The sequence below is a fragment of the Rhamphochromis longiceps genome, linkage group LG19, assembly GCF_057381845.1.
Source record: "Rhamphochromis longiceps isolate RC_006_pf linkage group LG19, R_longiceps_female_GT1.1, whole genome shotgun sequence".
In the NCBI taxonomy this organism is placed as follows: Eukaryota; Metazoa; Chordata; class Actinopteri; order Cichliformes; family Cichlidae; genus Rhamphochromis; species Rhamphochromis longiceps.
In genome coordinates, this window is record NC_140575.1 from 16,067,684 (window position 1) to 16,088,330 (window position 20,647).

The window sequence follows — 20,647 nt, forward strand, 5'->3', positions numbered from 1 at the left end:
CATACGCCGATAATCAGAGAGGCAAACAACCTAAACCCAGAGTGGACCACAAGCTGAATCTAAAAACAGACAAGAATAAAAAAAATAAAATAAAAAACGCATAAAGAAGAATTTACGTTTAAAAACTGAAGCAAAAACCAAGAAAATAAGGGTGCATGTTTCCACTTTGTCATAAGCACGTTTATGTGGGAAAATATCAAATGTATCAAATTAGAGTAAAATCCTAAACATAATAATGTGATGAAAAAAATGAAAAGATCTGAGTAGTGCACAGAAGTTATTAAATCTAACAAATGTGCATGTGTGTGTGTGTGTGTGTGTGTGTGTGTGTGTGTGTGTGTGTGTGTGTGTGTCATTGCATTAAAGTGTTTTGTTGGATAAAATTCTTTTTTCAACCTTTCAAGCAGCCAATGAGATCCTTATGCAAAACCTGACATTTAGAACAAAATGAATTAAATGGGAATTTGTCTGTATGTGTGTGATTTGTGCTCATGGCAATAAATACAGAAAACAGAGGCACGTGCAGCAGAGGATGCTTAAATGAGCATGACCTCAAATAGATTACTTGATGTGAACACAAATTAAAGGGAAAATATGTTCCCCTTTCATAAATTGCACTGAATTGACATGACATTTAAACCCATTCATCATGACAGATTAACTTGATATTACAGCTGAGACTTAATTATATGATGGAGCTTTCAACACATTTTTATAAAGCCCCAATCCTTTTTTTTTTTTAATTGTTTTCTGCACTAATTTCAGAGAAACGACCACCACTCGGTTCCACTTTTCATTAGATAAAGAAAAAGTTCAAGAATTAAAAAAAAACAAAAAAAAACAAGCACAGTTGGTAAGTTTTTAAAATACTTTTTTGTTGTCCCTTTTTAAAATTGCTTCTTCTGCGTGATATTAAACTATAGTCAAGTTCAATCCAAATTAACTGACAACATAATTGTCATAATTGTCTGATCTTATTTATTCACGACTGACATGGTAATAATTGTCTTTTAATTGACTTTCAGGCGGATAATTTACAAAACATGTTCACTTTTGTCTAAATTGTGTTGTAGAGGTGTTTTATAACTCAGAGTAAAGCACAGATTCTGAAAGAAAGAGCTCCCAGAAGGCATTAAAATATTCATATTAATATAAATATTTATGATCTGTAGAGATGAAATTTAAATCTTGGAAAATGCAAATGGGAGAACATAAGATCAACTATCAGCAACATCAAGTTACTGTAACTTTCAGAATTTCCCTTAACAATTGAAACAAGTGTTTCCTATAAACATAATTATCTACTAGGAAAATTTGGCATTTTATGCTCCAGTTCGTCTTTATCAAAATATCAGTGTCACAAAAGCTAACAGCTTATCCTTTGATGCGCACATCAATGAGCTTCTGCCATCAAGTCTAAACCTGCGGTAAACCTGTGACCTGGATGCTCCACCATCATGATGCAGCACAATAAACAAAAATGACAAACTTGTGTATCGCTGTGCTAAGCTCAAAGAACTTCAAAACTGGTTCTAGGTTGGACAAGAAAATACACACCAAAGTTAAAATGACTTCGTCTTCTCTGCAGTTTACTGTTAGAGACAAATCAGAGAAGTTTTATTTGTTCTCAGAAACAAACGACTACAGATGACCTGACCTAAACCAAAGTTAATATTAGTTTTTCTCTATATTGAAAAGGCGAGTAAGGCCCATTAGTATGCCTAGTTAAATGGAATAAGAAAAATCAGAAACACCTTTTAATTTAATTTAATTACTCTTAAAAATGATTTGAATGTTTACTCAAGTCATTTTATTTTATCTCATTTTATTTTATCATTATTTTTGCTAAGATTGTTTTTATCCCACTCTTATCTTTGCTATCTTTTTTCAGTTCTGCTTTTATCCCATCTCATAACAATTACGTTAAATTAATTAAACAATTACGTTTCTTCAGCTCCCACCATAAGGTTATTTTACAATTGCCAGTCTCTTTTTGCTGAAAAATAATATATTTGGTTCTGTGTGTGTGTGTGTGTGTGTGTGTGTGTGTGTGTGTGTGTGTGTGTGTGTGTGTGTGTGTGAGTGAGAGAGTGAGAGAGAGAGAGAGAGAGAGAGAGAGAGAGAGAGAGAGAGGGGTCAGTGACAGATAAGTTCCTCAGTTCTGTTGCCTGAAGGTAACCTCATACAGCTACTCACCTGTTGTTATCTCTACCACACACACATATTTAGACATTTGCTCATTATTTCTCAATCCATTTTAGTCACACATACAAGCACTTTAGCAAAAGGCTGAGACTGAAAAAGTCCATGCCCTCTTGAGGAGGATGCTGTTGGCAATGTGTCCAAGAGGGTAAAATGCTTGTTACTCACTGGAACTGCTGGGGGATAGGCCTGCATTCTGGCAAAACAGTTTTTCATGAAAAATAAATTTCACAAGGTAATGAGTGATTGAGTTTGATTATTAAACAGAAAAATGTTTGCTTGAATGGGCTAAAGCTGGTCAGGCTGGGCTTTCCTTTGATTTGTTTGTAGCACATAGAGGAGTCGCCCAGATTTATGGCTTTAGAGTGAAAAGCAAATGAGAGTGAAAGACTGAGAGAAAACAGATGAGATTTGGTTCAGGAGATGGCATTGCCACTATTACAGGAGCATATATAAAGAGTAGTTAGCTTATCATGTTCAAGTGTGGTTCTCTTCTCTTTGACCTGAACTGCAGGCACATGATTAATGATGCAAGTAATGATTCTCTAGAGAAATATAATTTTGGTGGGGTTTGAGAGGATTTTTCTTTAGGACACCTTGCAATGTACTGCAAGCCCTCCTAAAAGCAGTAATTTACACATTCAGTAAACACTTAATATCAGTGTGCCCTTTACACTCTGTCTGTTATTTCAGATAATGCTAAGAACATCATATGTTGCATTTTTAGCTATTATCATGATGCGTGATGTGAACAAAGGACAATGTCAGAGTTGTCTTTCCCCCCTGTATCTATTGTTGTATTTATTACCCATTTAATAACACAGGTATTGGAGCATTGGAGACCAGACAGGAAATAGGATTACCAAGGGGCATATGATATGCAACAAAACTCTGTCTTGTCAAGATTTGGACCATAGACATTCCAGATTTATGTAATGCAGACTACTGGATTATTGATAGTAAACTCTTTGTGCAAAGAAAACCTACTGGGACAGAATATGACTAGACTGTAATGTTGTCATAGGAGCTAAACAGTAATACTTAATCTCCATTTTAATCATACAGTGCACACTGGCACATAAAGCACTTCTCTCCAATACAATAATTGGAAAAGAAGGAGGTGCAAAACTGAAATTTATAAAAACCTAGTGAGATGTTTTATGACCTCATGTATCAGATGTCTCAGCTGGGTATTCTAGGGAAGGGTGCTAATGTGGATGCTTTAAGCCTGAGAAAATCTGGTGTCCCATGTTTTGGTGTCAAGTAAAGTCCAGGTGAGCAACTTAGAAAGGTTTGTGCCATCTTTATCTCACCTTCAACTGCTGTCTAAAGCAGCGGTCCCCAACCCCCGGGCCTCGGACCGGTACGTGAGTCGTTTGGTACCGGGCCGCGAGAGTTGAGACTCAGGTGTGAAATGTATGGTTTTCAGGGTTTTTAATCGGTTTTCAGCGTTATTTAGTTATCGTTTTTATCGTTAACTCGGTTTTCCTGGGTCTTTTCAGGTGTGTTATGAATAAATCTTCTTTTTTTTTGGTACCGGTACTAGTTTTATTTTGTTGTATTTATCCGTGACACCTTAAGGCTGGTCCGTGAAAATAATGTCAGGCATAAACCGGTCCGTGGCGCAAAAAAGGTTGGGGACCGCTGGTCTAAAGAATAAAGCTGATATGCTGAGCCAACAAGCAAGCAAAACGTCTTACCATGGCCTTATCTTTATCCATAAGTTAGCTAAAAAAAAAAAAAAAAAAAAAAGAACGTGGAAATCATGTGTGAGCCTACACTCAGTAACAGGGTGTGTACTATACTTGTGGGAGACCAACAGCCTTTATAGGGGACAAAACCACCATCCCCGTGAGTTTGAAGGCATTTTTTGAGATTCAAAATGTGGTTTTAATGTCAGGGTCTTACAATTAGGTTAGGGTTAGGCTAGCGGGCTTGATTAGAGAGTAGAACCACTGATCCTTCATGTTGAAAGGAACCAATTGCAGTGGTTTGGGCATCCAACAAAGATGCCACCAGGATTCTGGTGGATCTGGGTATGTCCAATTGGAAGAAGACCACAAGTCAGACTCAAAATATCCTGGAGCAATTATACATCTCTTTTGGCCAGAGAATACGTTGGAATTTCCCAGTAAAATGGATATAGGGATTTGAACCCTGGGGTACTTACTGCTGCCATTGTGACCACATTCCAGATAAGTGCCCACAACTGCAATCCACAGTACATCCTTTGTGAAAGGTACTTGGTTGGGATGGACGTTTTGACAAAGCAATGGAACATAATACAGGGCACTGCTGTGCCCCTGCCCCTTTCAAATCACTGGTAAATGTTAAAATATGACATCAAGTTTTAGAAATAATACCTTAATACTGTTTCTCTATTGTAACCATAATTGCAACCTTAGTTATTTTAATCCAAACCTGAAACTAAACAGATTTGTGCCTAGTGGAAAGCCAGGTTCAGTGCATCAGGTTGGCTTAACGAGTAGCTAGCTTTAAATATGTGTCAAAAAGCATTTTTGGAGGTTAGCTTGAATGTATGCTTCTCAGTGTGGATATGTATATACACTACAAGTGGTTTTTGCCTAATTTGTGAAGCATTTTGCATAAACTTATAAAAAATTAATAATGATTCATTACATTCATAACCACAAGAAAAGCAGACCTTGAAATCAGATATAAAGAATGTGGGGCTTGTATCAAAATTGTTGTATCTAACACAGCTCTGTATATTCTGCCTGTTATGGTTCATATAGTGCCGGCATATTCCAGCACACTTTCCTTTCCCACAAAGAACTTTGTGTGATAATAAAAAAACGTATATCCAACTGAAATGGAAATACTTATATTTATACACAAGAGTAGATTTTTGAATAATACATGCACAGTTTATCACAGGCCAGTGCAAAAATGCAGCATGCATTGTATCTCTGTGGGGAAATCAAGCTTGTTTTATGGCTGAAACGTAATTCAGTGAGAAAATATCTTGACAAAACATTCCAGTGAAGCAAAGAGATATAAGAATGAAAAGATTTTTCATAGATAAAAATATATCTGATATTCTTAAATATATCAGTGCAGAATAATGCATGGAAACTTTGCACTTGTGGATATAACTTTTTCTCTGTTTTGCTGCAGTTTTTCTTCTCTTTTTACCTGCTTGATGGTTCAGGATACAAAAGAGTAGCCTACATAAAGTATTAGATACATGCCTGCATAATTTATGCCCACAGCTGCCATGCCACATATTTCTGCTTTGGTATGCAAGCATAAATACTTGCGTCATGATACATAGCTAGAAAGTAAGCGATATGAATAAACAAAAAGTATAAAAGAGAAGAGAGAATGATGAGGGATGCTTTCATGCTTATAGGATAAAAAAACAACAAAATATTTGATTATTTGAATAATTGATTTTGTTTTTTATATTCAAAAGGAAAGTACGGTATGGGTGGGGATGCCCAGCTTTTTGCTTTGCTGGGAAACAGTTGCTAAATTAATTTTTCAACAGTTTATAACTTTAGTTGAGATTATTTGAGCTCATTATCTTGAGCTAATTTAATAATCCTTTGTCTGCGTTAGCACCATATGTTATGTATAGGTGGGAGTTAAATGTATTCTTTTAAAGCAGAAGCGAGTCCCAAGTTCATGCGGTTGAACAATGTCTACTTACACAGTCCAAACCCTTTTAGTATATATTTAAAGCTATGCTCGAATAGACTTATATTATACTCTAATCTATTTATACTCTACTCGAGCATTCAAAGCACTTTTTACAGCATGTCTCAACATGTCAGCAAGTACTTTTTCCGTAGTGCTTTCTATCTAACTTACACACTCCCATGTATGCATCCGAGAACAGCTTGGGGTTCAGTATATTGCCCGAGGACAGGCATGCAGACTGGAGCAACCAGGGATTGAACCACCAACCTTTCAATTAGTCTGTGGCTTGCTCAACTACCAGCCACCCCACAAAAAGAAGTGTAAGATTGCAGATAAACTTACAATAATGTCAACACTATCTCAAAATTCTCAACACTCCAGTGGTGGACTGGGTGCAATCCACCACTGCCACTGTCAGTTTTATGGAGACTTTGTCATTGCCAGGTCCCACTGGGCTTACGAATAGTGCTGGATGTAAATCCCCCAAACAGCTGGGAAGTCGGGGAGGAAAAATTAGTAAGCTTCCCTTAAGATTAAGTATTGTGGTTCCATTGCTCAAGGCACCAAATAACAGCTGCTCACTGGAAGAAAGTAGAAAACAGTTTTAACTGGAAACCTTAGCAATGTCAGTAATAAAAGACACTAGTTTCTTCAACTTGTATAAAATCACAATATATGTGGACTGCATAAAGAAGTTGTATTTTAATGCTCTCTATCCAACTTTGAAAGGACTGTAAAAAAAAAAGAAAAAGAAAAGATGCTACAGGCAGTACAAAAATCCTCTAGAGGACATTTAATGATATATTTCTATTAAAAACAAAACTCGGCTAACAGCTCAACTATCAAAGTAGCATTAAAGTGAAGGATGTTATTCCATTATTCTGCCCCCCAAAGGAGGAAGAAACACTGGTCTATCTGCAAACCAAGCACAGAGGCTGTCTGTTTGACTGACAATCATTAAATTATCATCAAGTTTAGATGTTTATGCATGTGGAAGAGAGGGTGTAGGTAGGTAGCGAAAGGGGGTGTGTGGGGTGTGGGGTGTGGTGGTGGTGGCGGGGGGTGTGGGGTGTGGGGGGATTTTAAAACTCCCACACCAAGATTCGAAAGAGATAAAAAGGTGTTAGGGATGAAGGCACAACAAAGGCTGTATCTATTAAAAAAAAAAAAAGTACAGGGTGGGCCATTTATATGGATACACCGTAATAAAATGGGGATGGTTGGCGATATTAAAGTCCTATTTGTGGCACATTAGTATATGTGAGGGGGCAAACTCCTCAAGATGGGTGGTGACCATGGTGGCCATTTAGAAGTCAACCATTTAAAAGTACAACTTTTTTTTTTTTCCCAATAGGAAGAGGGCCATGTGACACATCAAACTTATTGGTAATGTCACAAGAAAAACAATGGTGTGCTTGGTTTCAACGTAACTTTATTCTTTCATGAGATATCACTCACGATACTCCTTAGCAAAAGTAGGAAACAGTCTACACTAAGGTCTGTGTTTATGTTCAGCAGCAGTCTTATTAAGATAAGATAAGATAAAACTTTATTAATCCCTCGGGTGGGTTCCTCTGGGAAATTCGGTTTCCAAAAGCACAGCACCGACAGAAGTTACAGAGTTACAGAATATTATACACACACACACACACACACACACACACACACACACACACACACACACACACAAATAAAATATACGAAGGGGATAAATAGAATAAATAGGAATAAAAATAAAAATACAAGTGAATTGCACATTTCAAGTATTGAGGTCTATTGCACTGTTGACTATTAACAAAAGTATTGCACAAAAGGTATTGCACAGTGAGGTGAAGAGGCACCTACAGCTTAGTTGTTCCCCCCTCCTTTGTCCACCTGTTTCTCCTCCCTCTCCCCTCCAGAGAGGAGTTAAACAGTTTGATGGCGTGTGGGACAAAGGAGTTTTTAAGTCTGTTAGTTCTTGTCTTGGGGAGAAGCAACCTGTCACTGAACAGACTCTTCTGGTTGTTAATGGCCGTGTGCAGAGGATGCCCAGCATTGTTCATAATGTCCAGCAGTTTTTTTAGTGTCCTTTTCTCTGCCACTGTCACCAGAGTGTCCAGCTTCATGCCGACCACAGAGCTAGCCTTCCTGATCAGTTTCTCCAGCCTGGATGAGTCCTTCTTTGCTGTGCTGCTCCCCCAGCACACCACAGCATAGAAAAGTACTCCAGCAACCACTGACTGGTAAAACATCCTCAGGAGCTTCCTGCAGATGTTAAAAGACCTCAGCCTCCTGAGGAAGTACAGTCCAGTTTATTGTCCACCCACAGCCCGAGGTACTTGTATGTGTTGACCACCTCCACCTCCTCCCCCTCTATCTGAACCGGCAGTGGACCTTCTCTGGACCTCCCGATGTCCACAACCAGTTCCTTAGTCTTTGAGGTGTTGAGTTGCAGGTGGTTTGTGTGACTCCATGCGACAAAGTTCCTCACCAGACTTCTGTACTCGTCTTCCTGATCATCCCAGATACACCCCATGATGGCTGTGTCATCTGCAAACTTCTGAATGTGTCATAATTCAGAGTTGTAGCAGAAGTCAGAGGTGTACAGGGTGAAGAGAAGAGGGGACAGCACAGTTCCCTGTGGTGCTCCTGACCACAGTGTCAGACGTGATGTCCTTCAGCCTGACGTACTGTGGTCTGTCGGTGAGGTAGTCGGAGATCCAAGCCACCAGGCAGGGGTCCACCTCCATCCTGTTCAGTTTTTCCTGAAGCATACAGGGCCGGATGGTGTTAAAGGCACTGGAAAAGTCAAGAAACAGGATCCTGACCGTGCCTTTTCCCCCATCCAGGTGTGAGTGGGCTCTGTGTAGGAGGTACAGGATGGCATCCTCCACTCTGACACCCGCCTTGTATGCAAACTGTAGTGGGTCCTGGGCATGTTGTACCTGTGGTCGGAGGAGGTTGAGGAAGAGCCGCTCTAGAGTCTTCATAAGATGTGATGTATTGAAAGTAAGTGTGTGATATATACTTTAATTACATCTGCATCACAGATCTTTTTTTTATGTATGTGTAAAATTTCAGTTTTTAAGGGTCATTATCCCCTTATCATAATTGGTAATATATTTCAAAAACTGGTCAAACAATACTTGAGAGTGGCTCAGAGCATTTGGATTTTTTTCTGTTCTAAATTCACAGATTATGTTTTTAACAGTGCCTTCATGATCACAATATGTTCTTACAGATCTCTGCATTATCAGAGGATTTTCGTATCCTAAAATTAAAAGCACTTTCAATCTTTTGCAGATTTCTAAACATGAATCCTCTTCTCTTTCTCTCATCAAGTTAAAAAAAAAAAAAAAAAACACTCCAGGGTTGAAATTTCAGAATACCAATGAGTGCTCTGCACATGATTAAAAGCCACATGATTGCGCAAAAGTAATTTTACTAGTTTGGGGACAAAGGTGTGCCAACTCTGTGAGAAGCCCTGAGGCAAATATTTTTCGGGGCCCTTACCACCATGTTGCACCAGAGTAAACACAGCATCTGATATTCTTTCCCTTTTACTATCTCTGCATGTGCACATGTAATAAAAAAACAATAATAAATAATATCAATAACGTCATTCCAACTTTTGTACATCAGTACCATAAACAACAACTGCATCAGAGGTTCTTAGAGATCACTCTTTAACAATTATTTAATGTGGACAAGCTTCTAGGATAAATCGCACACACGCACGTTATGCTATGAATACATATTTTTAACACAAGTGGTAATAATGTTTCAATCCCTTAAAAAAAAAAAAAAAAGAAACCGCTGACCCATCTGAACTTCACTGACAGCACTGCTCAAATCCAAAGTCCTACCGGTACACTCATTCTGCTTTTTCTCCTTGTGCTTTTGAGATAATGTGTTTGACAGACAGGTGTAGTGGAGCAGGATTTAAGATACTCACAAAAAAGTGGTCTGTCTCTCCCATTATAAATACAAGATTATGGTGAAAAAAATAATGCAACTCTGGACGGAAGCACTGCTCTAACACTCCTTAAGCTTTTCACACCGATGCCAATGTCAATTGTGGTGGCAGATGTCTTTTCTTGTGCATTAATCACATATTTTAATCATATCACATTAGTAATAGTAATGTCATTTTCTCACTTAGTTGTATGCATGTGCACTACAAATGAGCCTTGTGCTCTACACACACAGTGAGGCCATTGTAATGGGAGACGTTAAACAGACAGTGAGACTCCTGCTTATCAGGGATGTAAATCCTTAGATGACGGCCAACACGTAAGAGTCGTGGAATGTTCTTTGTTTGAGAAGGTATAAAATAATTCAGAGCGGTGTCCTTCCTCAGGATACTGTTTGGTGTTTGATCTGAAGGTTTTCTCCACTGCAGTGTTTTTCTATTTCTTTTAATAAACCTCACTTCAAAAGACACGGTCACCTAGAAGTTGCAGATTTATTTAAGATTTTCCACAACACAATGCTGTCATCAAAGAGGGTACAACAACCTTTTAGTATGCGACTTTTTAGTTGGTGAAACCACAGAAACAATCTTAAAATGCCACAAAAATTAATAGTATGTGAAGCATCTTTGATCTGAGTGCAGCTTGAGTCATAAGGTCTATTGTGATAAATCAAAGGATAAGGAAGTTGCATGCTTTCTCTGAAAGTGTCACAGAGTATTGGTTTGTTAACTCTTAATGCCATCAGTATTGCAAAGTGTTTACAATAACCATCTAAAGATCAGCAGCCTTGAAAGCATAGTTTCTTAGCAACGGCTCCATGACAGGGATTTACAGGCAACTCTGCTGCCATTCAGAACTGAAGAGGTTGAACCTCTTCTGAAGCTCTGCACTTCACACAACAGCCTGTTGAAAGTGATCTCTTCAAATTATACAACAGCAGATTTATTTCAGTACAATAACCTAGACTGCACTGCAACATCACCGTGTGTGCAAATGTTTTTCAGGGTTTTCCGTTTGTTTTGCAAGTAATACCAGCAAAACACACACACGCCCACACAGGCACTTACACCAAAACCCATGCACACAAAGGAAGCTTTTGGCAGTAGCAGGCTTTATGGAGCAAACAGCCTGATTCAAATGCCTGAATGCTCATTAAACCCCAGCTCAGCCTTCCTCACACACACACACTGAAAACTGCACGTAAAAAACACACGTATGAATCCATTCGACACACCTGCTGACACGCACATGAACTTTATATTAAGCTGCTCTAGCACAGCTTAGCTTAGTGGCCTTTGAAGCTGAGTGCTAAAGCAGATATTGATCTGATAGACTGATCTCCCTCACTTTATCCATCTCCCTCTTCCTCTAATATTACCTATACCCGCTTTTCTCTTTCTTTTCTTTATCATTTTCACAAACTCGCTCCCTCACCGGCTGTCTCCCCTTCCATATCGCGTCTCCTGCTTCTTTACACCTGTCTGTCAAAAAGATTCTCTGCTAATGAAAATTTCACGGTTTTATGAACATCAGTGTTTTAATTTGAACTTGTGTTTTACATATTTATGGCACTAAAATCATTTTTATTTCATGCAAATTTACTAAGGAGCTACTATCCAGACTTATGTTGGGTCTAAAAAGACATTTGCTTCACTGTCCTATGTCTTATGTCATTAATTGCTCTATTATGCATGTATGCAAACCTTTTTTTGCAGACCTTAAACACCTTCAAAACACTTCAGTTTCTCATAAAAATACAAATTATTTGTACAGGCTGAAATACATTTATCGCTAATGCGAAAGCTTTTGTCATGTCATTCATTAAGAAGTCTTAGTGGCAGTCATTTGAATCAATATACACAGATTATATATTTTATAAAATCTCAATTCAAAGGTACCTTTGCTTTCAGAAGCATTCTGGGTGACCAGTTTGACCAGTTTGACCACCTCTGATCTCTTTGTACAGTGATGCCCTAAAAAGGTCACAACTAAGCCCAGACATGATGGGTTTAGTTGTGACTCTTTTAGGTTATTAGTTAATGGTTGATTAGTAGTCATTGTGCAATTTTTTGTATCTCAGAGTTTGTCTTTGACTCTGCCCTTTACTCCTATTTTTTGGCTAAGACCCAAATGCAGTTTAACTTCAAAATTTATGCTGAAATATAAATTAAGTGTCACAGTTTGCACCGGCAGACCATGTGGAGGGAGGAGGAGGACCCAAATGCAGACACTTGGAATGAAACTATAATTTTAAAAAGGTGAACCATTTATTTGTGGCTGGGAAAAGGTACAAAACAAAAGGCAGATGCACACTAAGGAAAAACTAGCAGGAACTAAACTGGGGAAAACTAAATGCTAAGCACAAAAGACAAAGGACAAAACCTGAACATGGAAAAACCTGGAAACATGGAAGCATTGAAACATGATGAGAACTCAACAAACAAACTGACACTGAAGGAAGACAGAGGACTTAAATACACACAGGAGGTGATCAGGGGAAGTGGAAACACATGGGGAAACACTGACTGGAATGAACATAATTATGGCACAGGGAAGTGAAACTAAACACAATGAACATGGGGCATCAGACCTCTTCAAAATAAAACAGGAAACATAACGGGACGCAGACATGGCAAGCAAGCCTTAAGAAATAGAACACGCAGACATGAAACATATGAAGGAGGGGGAATTTAAACACAGGGGGTGAAGACACTAATCTAATAAACAATGAAGTATAACAGAGCAACCTAGCCCAAATAGAAATGAGCTTAGTTTAGCTAATGAACTTAAACATAAACAATTAATTTCAAAATATGTGAAAACTCTAAACACTGGGTCAAGTGACCCAGGACTGTGACATTATGTTTCTTCGGGGGGTTTCTAGAAGTTCTTACTCTATAATATTACTCAAGTACACCCAGTGTTAGCACAAGCTATTACTTTGTTGTTATTTGGATATGACTTTGGTAACTATGTGCAATTAAGTTGATATTTCGATATTGTTACGGGTCATTTTCACCTTACTACACTGTTACCACCATTTTCACCGAGCTGTAATAGAACGTGCCGTCAGCATATCATACTTATTCAATTTGCTTTTAAACTGTCTTGCAAAATACACACACGGGCAAAAGAAATGTTGATTCCGAGACAAAACCCCCCCAAAAAACACAGGAACTAAGAATAAAATATCGAAGAACATTTTTTGATTATTTTGTAATCTTCTTCTAAAACTAAAATGCCAGAAAAACAAAATCACTGCCAGCTTTTTGGTTGTATTACGCCTTAATTTAACAAGGCGGGAGTCTTAATCAACAGATGGTGTTTTTATTTATTTTTCTATCTGATCTCAAGAAGGAAATTCCTAGCAGTATAGTGTGGAAAAGAGGCCACTAAAGGAATGCTAATTTGACTGTTTACCAAAATTTGATACATTTACCCTGGGCTGCTTTTGTCTGCAGTGATAGATTGGGTCTCTCAACGAAGCAATGTGTATCTGTGAGTTATTTTCTGCATTCTGAATAGGAAATGTGAGGCCATAGTGTCTGAAAGTAAAACGTATAGGATATAAAACTGAAAGTCACCTGTGTTTGTGCAAAGTGACATGGGCTCAGTTATCATTTTTCCTTCTTTAATATGGAGTAAGAACATCAAGAAATAAAGTCAACTTAAACATTGCTATGCCTTCATGTGTGAAAGACATACATGCAAACTAGTTTAATTACAACCATGTGGCATTTGGATAACTAAGCTGCGTTCCACCATTTGCTGTTAGTATTGAACTTGAGTTGATATGGTCTCTGCTTAAGCAGGACAGACAGCCTGTCGGCACAACAACAAAGACTGACAGAAGGGTGGAGAGGGAGAGCAGATGCAACAGTAACACTGTGTCAACTGTTTGTCCACAGTCCACTCATAAGCTGTTCAGTATGCTGTGAAGTCAGCATGGCAACTCTTCAAGGTTCCCACTTTATAGTGAGCCAGCTGCACTCCGAGTCCTCCTGCCTAGCTTTGAGTCTGCAGCAACAGATACTTACACCAAATGTCTACAACCCCATTTCCAAAAGAGCAGGCAAGATAGTGTAAACTGTATGAATGAATACAGGATGGAGCTATTTGCAAATCCAATTGTGTTTTGTCTGAGACAGTGCTACTTATAGTTAAAAATATATATATAAAAAATAAAATGCAGGTGCCCCAAGGACATGTAAATTTAAATTCAGTTTAAAGGCAAATATTTTCTGTTCCTTATAGTTAAGTATATTTCTTTCAGTTTTAGTCACCAGCTCCAGCTCTGGCAATAGTAAAAAACAAATTAAGTGTCTGTGCTGTAACCACATTTGTCCAGTTAAGACTGAACATTAATGGAGCATAGGTCACAGGAAATTTGCTTGTTACAGAAAACAGGATGATTTGAAGTGACAACTCACTGCCCTGTGGTGCTGTGCTGATAAAATAAGGCTATCAGACTGAGCATGGCCCTGTAAGCTACACTGAGCTCAATAAGGGATGCTTTAAAGGTCAGGGAGCAGCAGTTAATCTGGAGAGCACTGAAACCGAGCCAGCAGGAAGGCCAAGGAGATCTGATAGTGCCTCTTTCTCCCTTACACACACTCATTCCTTTCTTTGCCCTAAAAGAGATGCTGCATTGTGAGGACTGTGTTTGTGGAAAGCCAAGGCCTGATTTAATCTGCACAGCTGAACTAGAGTATTGTCTCATTCACCAGACCTACTGTAGATACTTTTCTCCCCTGAAACTGAAAGACAGATAGAAAAAAGGAACAAGAAGAAATGAAGTGAGCAGCATGGAGTGGGATTGGACTGTCACTGTCAAGACTAACTACGTGAAATATCACAGATAGGCTACACTCCACCTCCATCCCGTCCAGCCCACACTAGAAAACAACAGAATTACTGACAAGTGAAGAAAATAATGCTGTCTGACTGCAAGGACGATGGAGGTTTGGTTACATTTTGTATTCATTTATTCACGTGTTCAAATGCCCGTTAATACAAATATCTAATCAACCACTCCCATTGTAGGAACATGGATAAGAAAACCTGAAGTTCAAAATGACATCAGAATAACGAAGAAAGGTCATTTACGGTAAGTAAATGGGGGCGACCGTGGTTCAGGGGGTTGGGAAGCTCATCTTGTAACTGGAACGTTGCGGTTCGATCCCCAGCTCTGTCTGTCTTGGTCGTTGTGTCCTTAGGCAAGACACTTAAACCTACCACCAACTTGACCAGAGGGGCCGATGGCGCAATAGGCAGCCTCGCTTCTGTCAGTCTGCCCCAGATGTGGCTACAACTGTGGTTTGCCTCCACCAGTGTGTGAATGTGAGAGTGAATGAATAGTGGAATTGTAAAGCGCTTTGGGTGTCTAGAAAAGTGCTATATAAATGCAATCCATTATTAAGTGACTTTGAACATGGATGTTGGTGCCAGGTGGACAGATATGAATAGTTCAGAAACTGCATATCTACTAGGATTTTCCTTCATGAGTTTATGGTCAGAGATAAGAAAAGACAAACAAGTCCAAGTAATAAAATAAAAATAAAAACACAACAAAAAACAAACATCCAACAAGCAGCAGTTCCCCGGATGAAACATGCCTTGTTGATATAACAGGTCAACAGTAACTCAACCATGCTATACAACCAAGCCATGCAGAAGAGCATCTCTGAACACACAGCATGTCAAGTGGAAGCAGATGATGGGCTACACCAGCAGAAAACTACACCAGGTGCCACTTCTGTCTGTAACAAACAGGAAGCTGAGGTTAAATTTCACATAAACACACAAACATAAAAAACTGAATTTAAACAGAAATTTGGAAAAAAGCTGGCCTAGCTGGATTTATTCTGCCTTGAATCAATCATTCAACATGATACCAGCTAGCTTCAAGCAATACTGTTACAATGTTTTTCAACATTAAGTATACACACTACATGCACAGCATTTGGGAGTAATTGTTATCTGAAAAGGAGCTTTGCTCAGCTGATCGAGAGCATCTCATAGATGGTCGCTAAATTTGTATGTTTAATAATTGTGACTAAGCCTTTATTTTTACAATAATCAAACACATTTGCCTGCAACAAATTACCTCAAACAAATTATTAACCCTTTTAATCTGCAAAATATTTTGGTAATAACTGACAGTATAAACTTAAACTTAACTTTATATAATAATAAGTACAGATTCCATTTTGTTATCTGGAGTCAGGAAAACTGTAAAAAAAATTATTCACTGTGAAGAGCTTTTAGCTGATGAGTTTGAGCAGTAACAATGAAAATGGAAACTATAAAATAGAGAATAAAATGGGCTAAGTGTGATAGCAGTTGTTACACTGATCACAAAGAAAGCGATTTTTGAGCAACAGAGATTCAGAAGTAAAATGTTTCATAAGTGGCAGCAAAAAAAGAGTGCTTTTGTAAAGCTGTATATATCACCAACAGCTTCATTCTCTTCAAGTGCACTATTAAAAATTAATGAGCAACATTCCTTGTTTCCTTCCTTCTTTCTTTACTTTTGGGACCATGTGAAATAAGATTCACTGTTACATATAGAGTCCACATACTTCTCTGTGCAGTAAAACAGAGCCTAGACAGACTAAATGGCCAAGATAAATTCAAGAGGACAGACAGAGACAGTGCCAAGAAAGAAAAGTAAAACAGTAAAGAGAGCTGAAAACATGACTGCATAGATTTTATTATTGTGCTCTGAAAGCTGAAAGTGACTGAGTGACAGGAAGATGGAAAAAGGAAGTGAGAGAGGAATATTGTGGTCGAGATGCTAACATAAGTGGCAGTATTTTGCTCTGTCTGCAAACAGAGTTGGATTTCCCCGTTCAGTCTGTGCCCAGGGGAGGGAAATTAACAATCTGTCTGTTCGTTTAGTGACTTGTCTTTCCTTGACGCCTCCTGGCACCTCCTAGGAATCTTAACAAGGACCAGAAATGGGAACGAGTGACAGGGAAGGACAGCGACAAAGGAAGAGTAAAAAAAAGGAAGGAAGAAATGTCAAAAGCGTTAATACCAGGGTGTGCTGTTTGTTCTCCTCGTTAAATTACAATCAAGGTTTTTATTGTTACTCTTTTGCAGTGACTGTTTTAATCCTTATTCTGCTCTGACCAAGTCTGTTCTTTGTGGTTTGTAGTTTCTGTGCATCTGCATACCCCACTGAGTATGTGTCACTAGGTCTCAGGTCTGTGTCTGAATTGGTGTCTTCTACAGTATATAACTGTATTCATCCATGCATACATACAGCTGGTGTGTCACAACATGTGTTCCAGCATCCCCGAGTGTCTGTGGGTGTTCCCTGCTTCCCACCCGGGGCTTTAATTAGTTCTCCCTTAGTAATCATACTGTGCAGTTCTGATTATTCTTGTTGTCATGGTAGCACTCTGAGGTATCAACATCTGTGAGATGATGGCATTTTTATGAATGTGATATACAAGGCTAGAGGAAATTCAATTACATCAGGGATAAACATCCATTTGGAATCAGGGATAAATGGATCAGAATTTGATGGTCAAAGATCAGTGTGACCTCATGAAACACGTTTCACTCAATGTCATGTTTAATAAACTAAAATAATGAGGGGTTGACACATTATATGCCAAAAGTCAAGATTGGAAAGCCATGGCTGAAAACATAACCCTAAGTGATGCATACATCAATAATCTAGTTAAAAACAAACTCGAAGATGTGTTAAAAAGGCCAGACTCTTGACTTCAGCATGAAATAAGTCAATACAGTATTCAGCCTGTTTAACCCAGCTTGTCTCTCTATATAAAACCACAACAATAATAATAAAAAACTAACGTCGTGTTCTAAATAAGAATCAAACTAGTAATTTACACTATACAATTACAATCCTTGATTTAGAGAGGTAAATTTTGAATACATTTGTAAGTCCTTTTCTTTAGATTGATATTTATACAGTAATAACAAGAGTACAAGTTATCGTTACACATATCAGAATCAGAATCAGAATGGGGTTTATTGCCAAATGTTGAGCAGGTTTACAACATTAGGAAATTGCTGCGGTGCTTCAGTGCAAACATGCTGTCATAAATAGCACTTAAATAGACATGGAAAAAAATAAAAGTAGGGATAAGAATTAAAAGTGCTACGTGGAAAGATATGTGCATGAGATATACATGAGATATATACATGAGAATAAGAATTAAGAGTGCTACGTTGAAAGATATATACATGAGTGCAGGTGGTGATCAGTGCCAAACATAGAATGATGCAGTGACACAGCGTAGGGTCATGTGTTAGTGGCGGGTACAGTCATATGGTTATTGTTCATGTGTTCAACAGCAGAGGGGAAGAAACTGTTCTTATGGCGAGAGGTTCTGGTGCGAATGGACCGGAGCCTCCTGCCTGAGGGGAGCAGGTCAAACAGACTGTGTCCAGGGTGAGAAGGGTCAGCTGAGATCCGATATATATACAGACATATAGTGTATCTCTTACCAAATCATAATTTGAAATTAATGAGCTCCAGCACAGTGTTAAATGTTGCCTTGCTTGCAGAAAGACACGCAAAAGTAAGCATAACTAAATGATAGATTCAGCCTTTTTCCAGCTGAAGCCCCAGACTGAGAGACATAAATCGTGTTTCTTCATTGTTGTATTTCTGAGTCAAAAGAGAAACTGCTGTTTTGTTTCTATTGCAGACACGGCTGACACCGAGCACTGCTCCTTATCTTTGCTTTTGGTAATTATGAAGAAGGCTGCAATTGTATGGCAAACTTTCAAAGTGGTACAAATGAGTGAAGCATCCCTCTGTGATTACACTGTATAGCTATGAATTCCACAATTAAAACACAAAGGAGCATTAAACAGTGTCTAAAAACTGACTGCTGCCCATGGACTTTTTTGTGTGTGTCAGAAACTTCAGAGATTATTTTTATTCTTTTTTTTTTTATGTTTACCTGTTTCCGGATTCTATTTAGCAATCTACGTAAAAATAAAAGACATATTATGAGATTCTACTATGAGTGCCAAGCAACTTCTGACAGCAATTTACAGTAATAACAGGTTTGTAATGACATTGTTTTAATTCATACAATTCATTTTTAATACTATTACTTGTTATTTAATGGTAATAATTCAAAACTAAATTTTTGATTTCAGAGGCAGGATTCTCTTTCCTGCTTAGTAATGGACAATTTAATAAAAGTTGTGTTGTTCTGCCAAAATTATTGTTATTATCTGTAAATTTTCACATTTACTATAGTAAAGCATGTGATTACTTTTCATTAAGATGCCATATTATAGTAATTTACTTGCATTCCTTCCTTTCTAATTAGACAGTATTTCTTATAAATCAGCAGTATAATGCATCATAAAACAGTGTAATGATTTCACAATCTTTAATCCAAGGCGTAATGTGGCCTATAGTCGTATAATGACTCAACAATTCTTTGATTAGAGGTATAAGGTGGCATAAGATACTATAATAATCTCGCCACACTAAAACAAAAATTGTTTTAGTGGTTGAATATTATGGTTGATTAATTTCCATTGTGCCAGCTCCAGTTTGGGTGAAATCAGTTTTGTGTATTCAGTAATTTTTAGTTTCAAATACGTTTTTGATACATTTCTAAAATATTTCTGTTCTGATGTTTGTATGACTGCTCTAATCCACATATCATTGTTTTTACTATGCTACTCCACCCAGCCATACTACAGTAACTACACATTACCGTATAGAAAATAATCCTTTCCGTGTAATCATACATTATAATTTTTTGGGGGTTTTTTTGTTTTTTTTAATAGTCATGCTTCTTGGTGCAAAAACTCAAACTACTGATGCTACACTCTCCCTACACACTTTTTGCTTCAAAAATAGACGCTGGTATCTAAATGTTTTTTTTTAATTAATAATCTGCAAGAACAAAACTTAAGAGAATAAGAACATAAGAAGCCTAAGAGCTTTCAAATATTAAGCCCCTTCAAGATAATGTTTGTCCTCTAAAAATCTAACCAGTAGATTATTAAGCAACACGGCAGTCTACCAACATGCAGTGCTGTCCTAAAAGGCTTCACAGCATCTGTTGGATCCATTCATTAGACCGAAAATTAGAATATAATTCTTCACCTCAGACAAAAATCTGAGGTAATGCATCATTCCAGACAGCATTACTTTGTCTTTCAAGGTCTCATGAACTGTCAGGAAAAGAAGCAGGAACAATGAGAGCAAGCATTGTGACAGAGATGATTAAATGCTCGGGACTCTAACTGGTGGTTGGGTGACAGCTCAGCATGGAAATAAGAACACTGACACTGTCATGGTCCTGGGTCGGTGACCCAGCGCTTTTAGTTTGTTATCATTTTCTAGATGATTGTTTAGGTTCTGTGTTATATTCGGTCTGCCTCTGAGTCTGCGTCTGTATCTGTCTGTCTATGGTGTCACCCCATCTGTTTGTGAATCTGTCTGTTTAGTTCAATGTCTTGTCTGGTTCCCTGTGTCTGAGTTTCCTGTTTTATTGTGAAGGTCCGTGTCGTATGTGAGTGTGATCAGTTTACGTTTCCCCTGTCCCGTCAGCCCAGATTCCTCCCAGCTGTGTTGCCCTCCTGTCTCTCATCCCCTGATTACTGGTGTGTGTGTGTATTTAAGCCCTGTGTGTTTTCCTGCCTGTTGCCGGTTCGTCTGTGTAACTCCGTGTCAGTCTGTTACCCTGTGTTCCACGGTGTCCTGTTCCTCGTCTGCGTCTCTCTGCTTCTCATCCCGTTGTCATATGCTCCCAGGTCTGTTATTTTTAGTTCTCCCAGTTTAGGTGTCTTTAGTTATTTGTTATGCCCCACTGTTT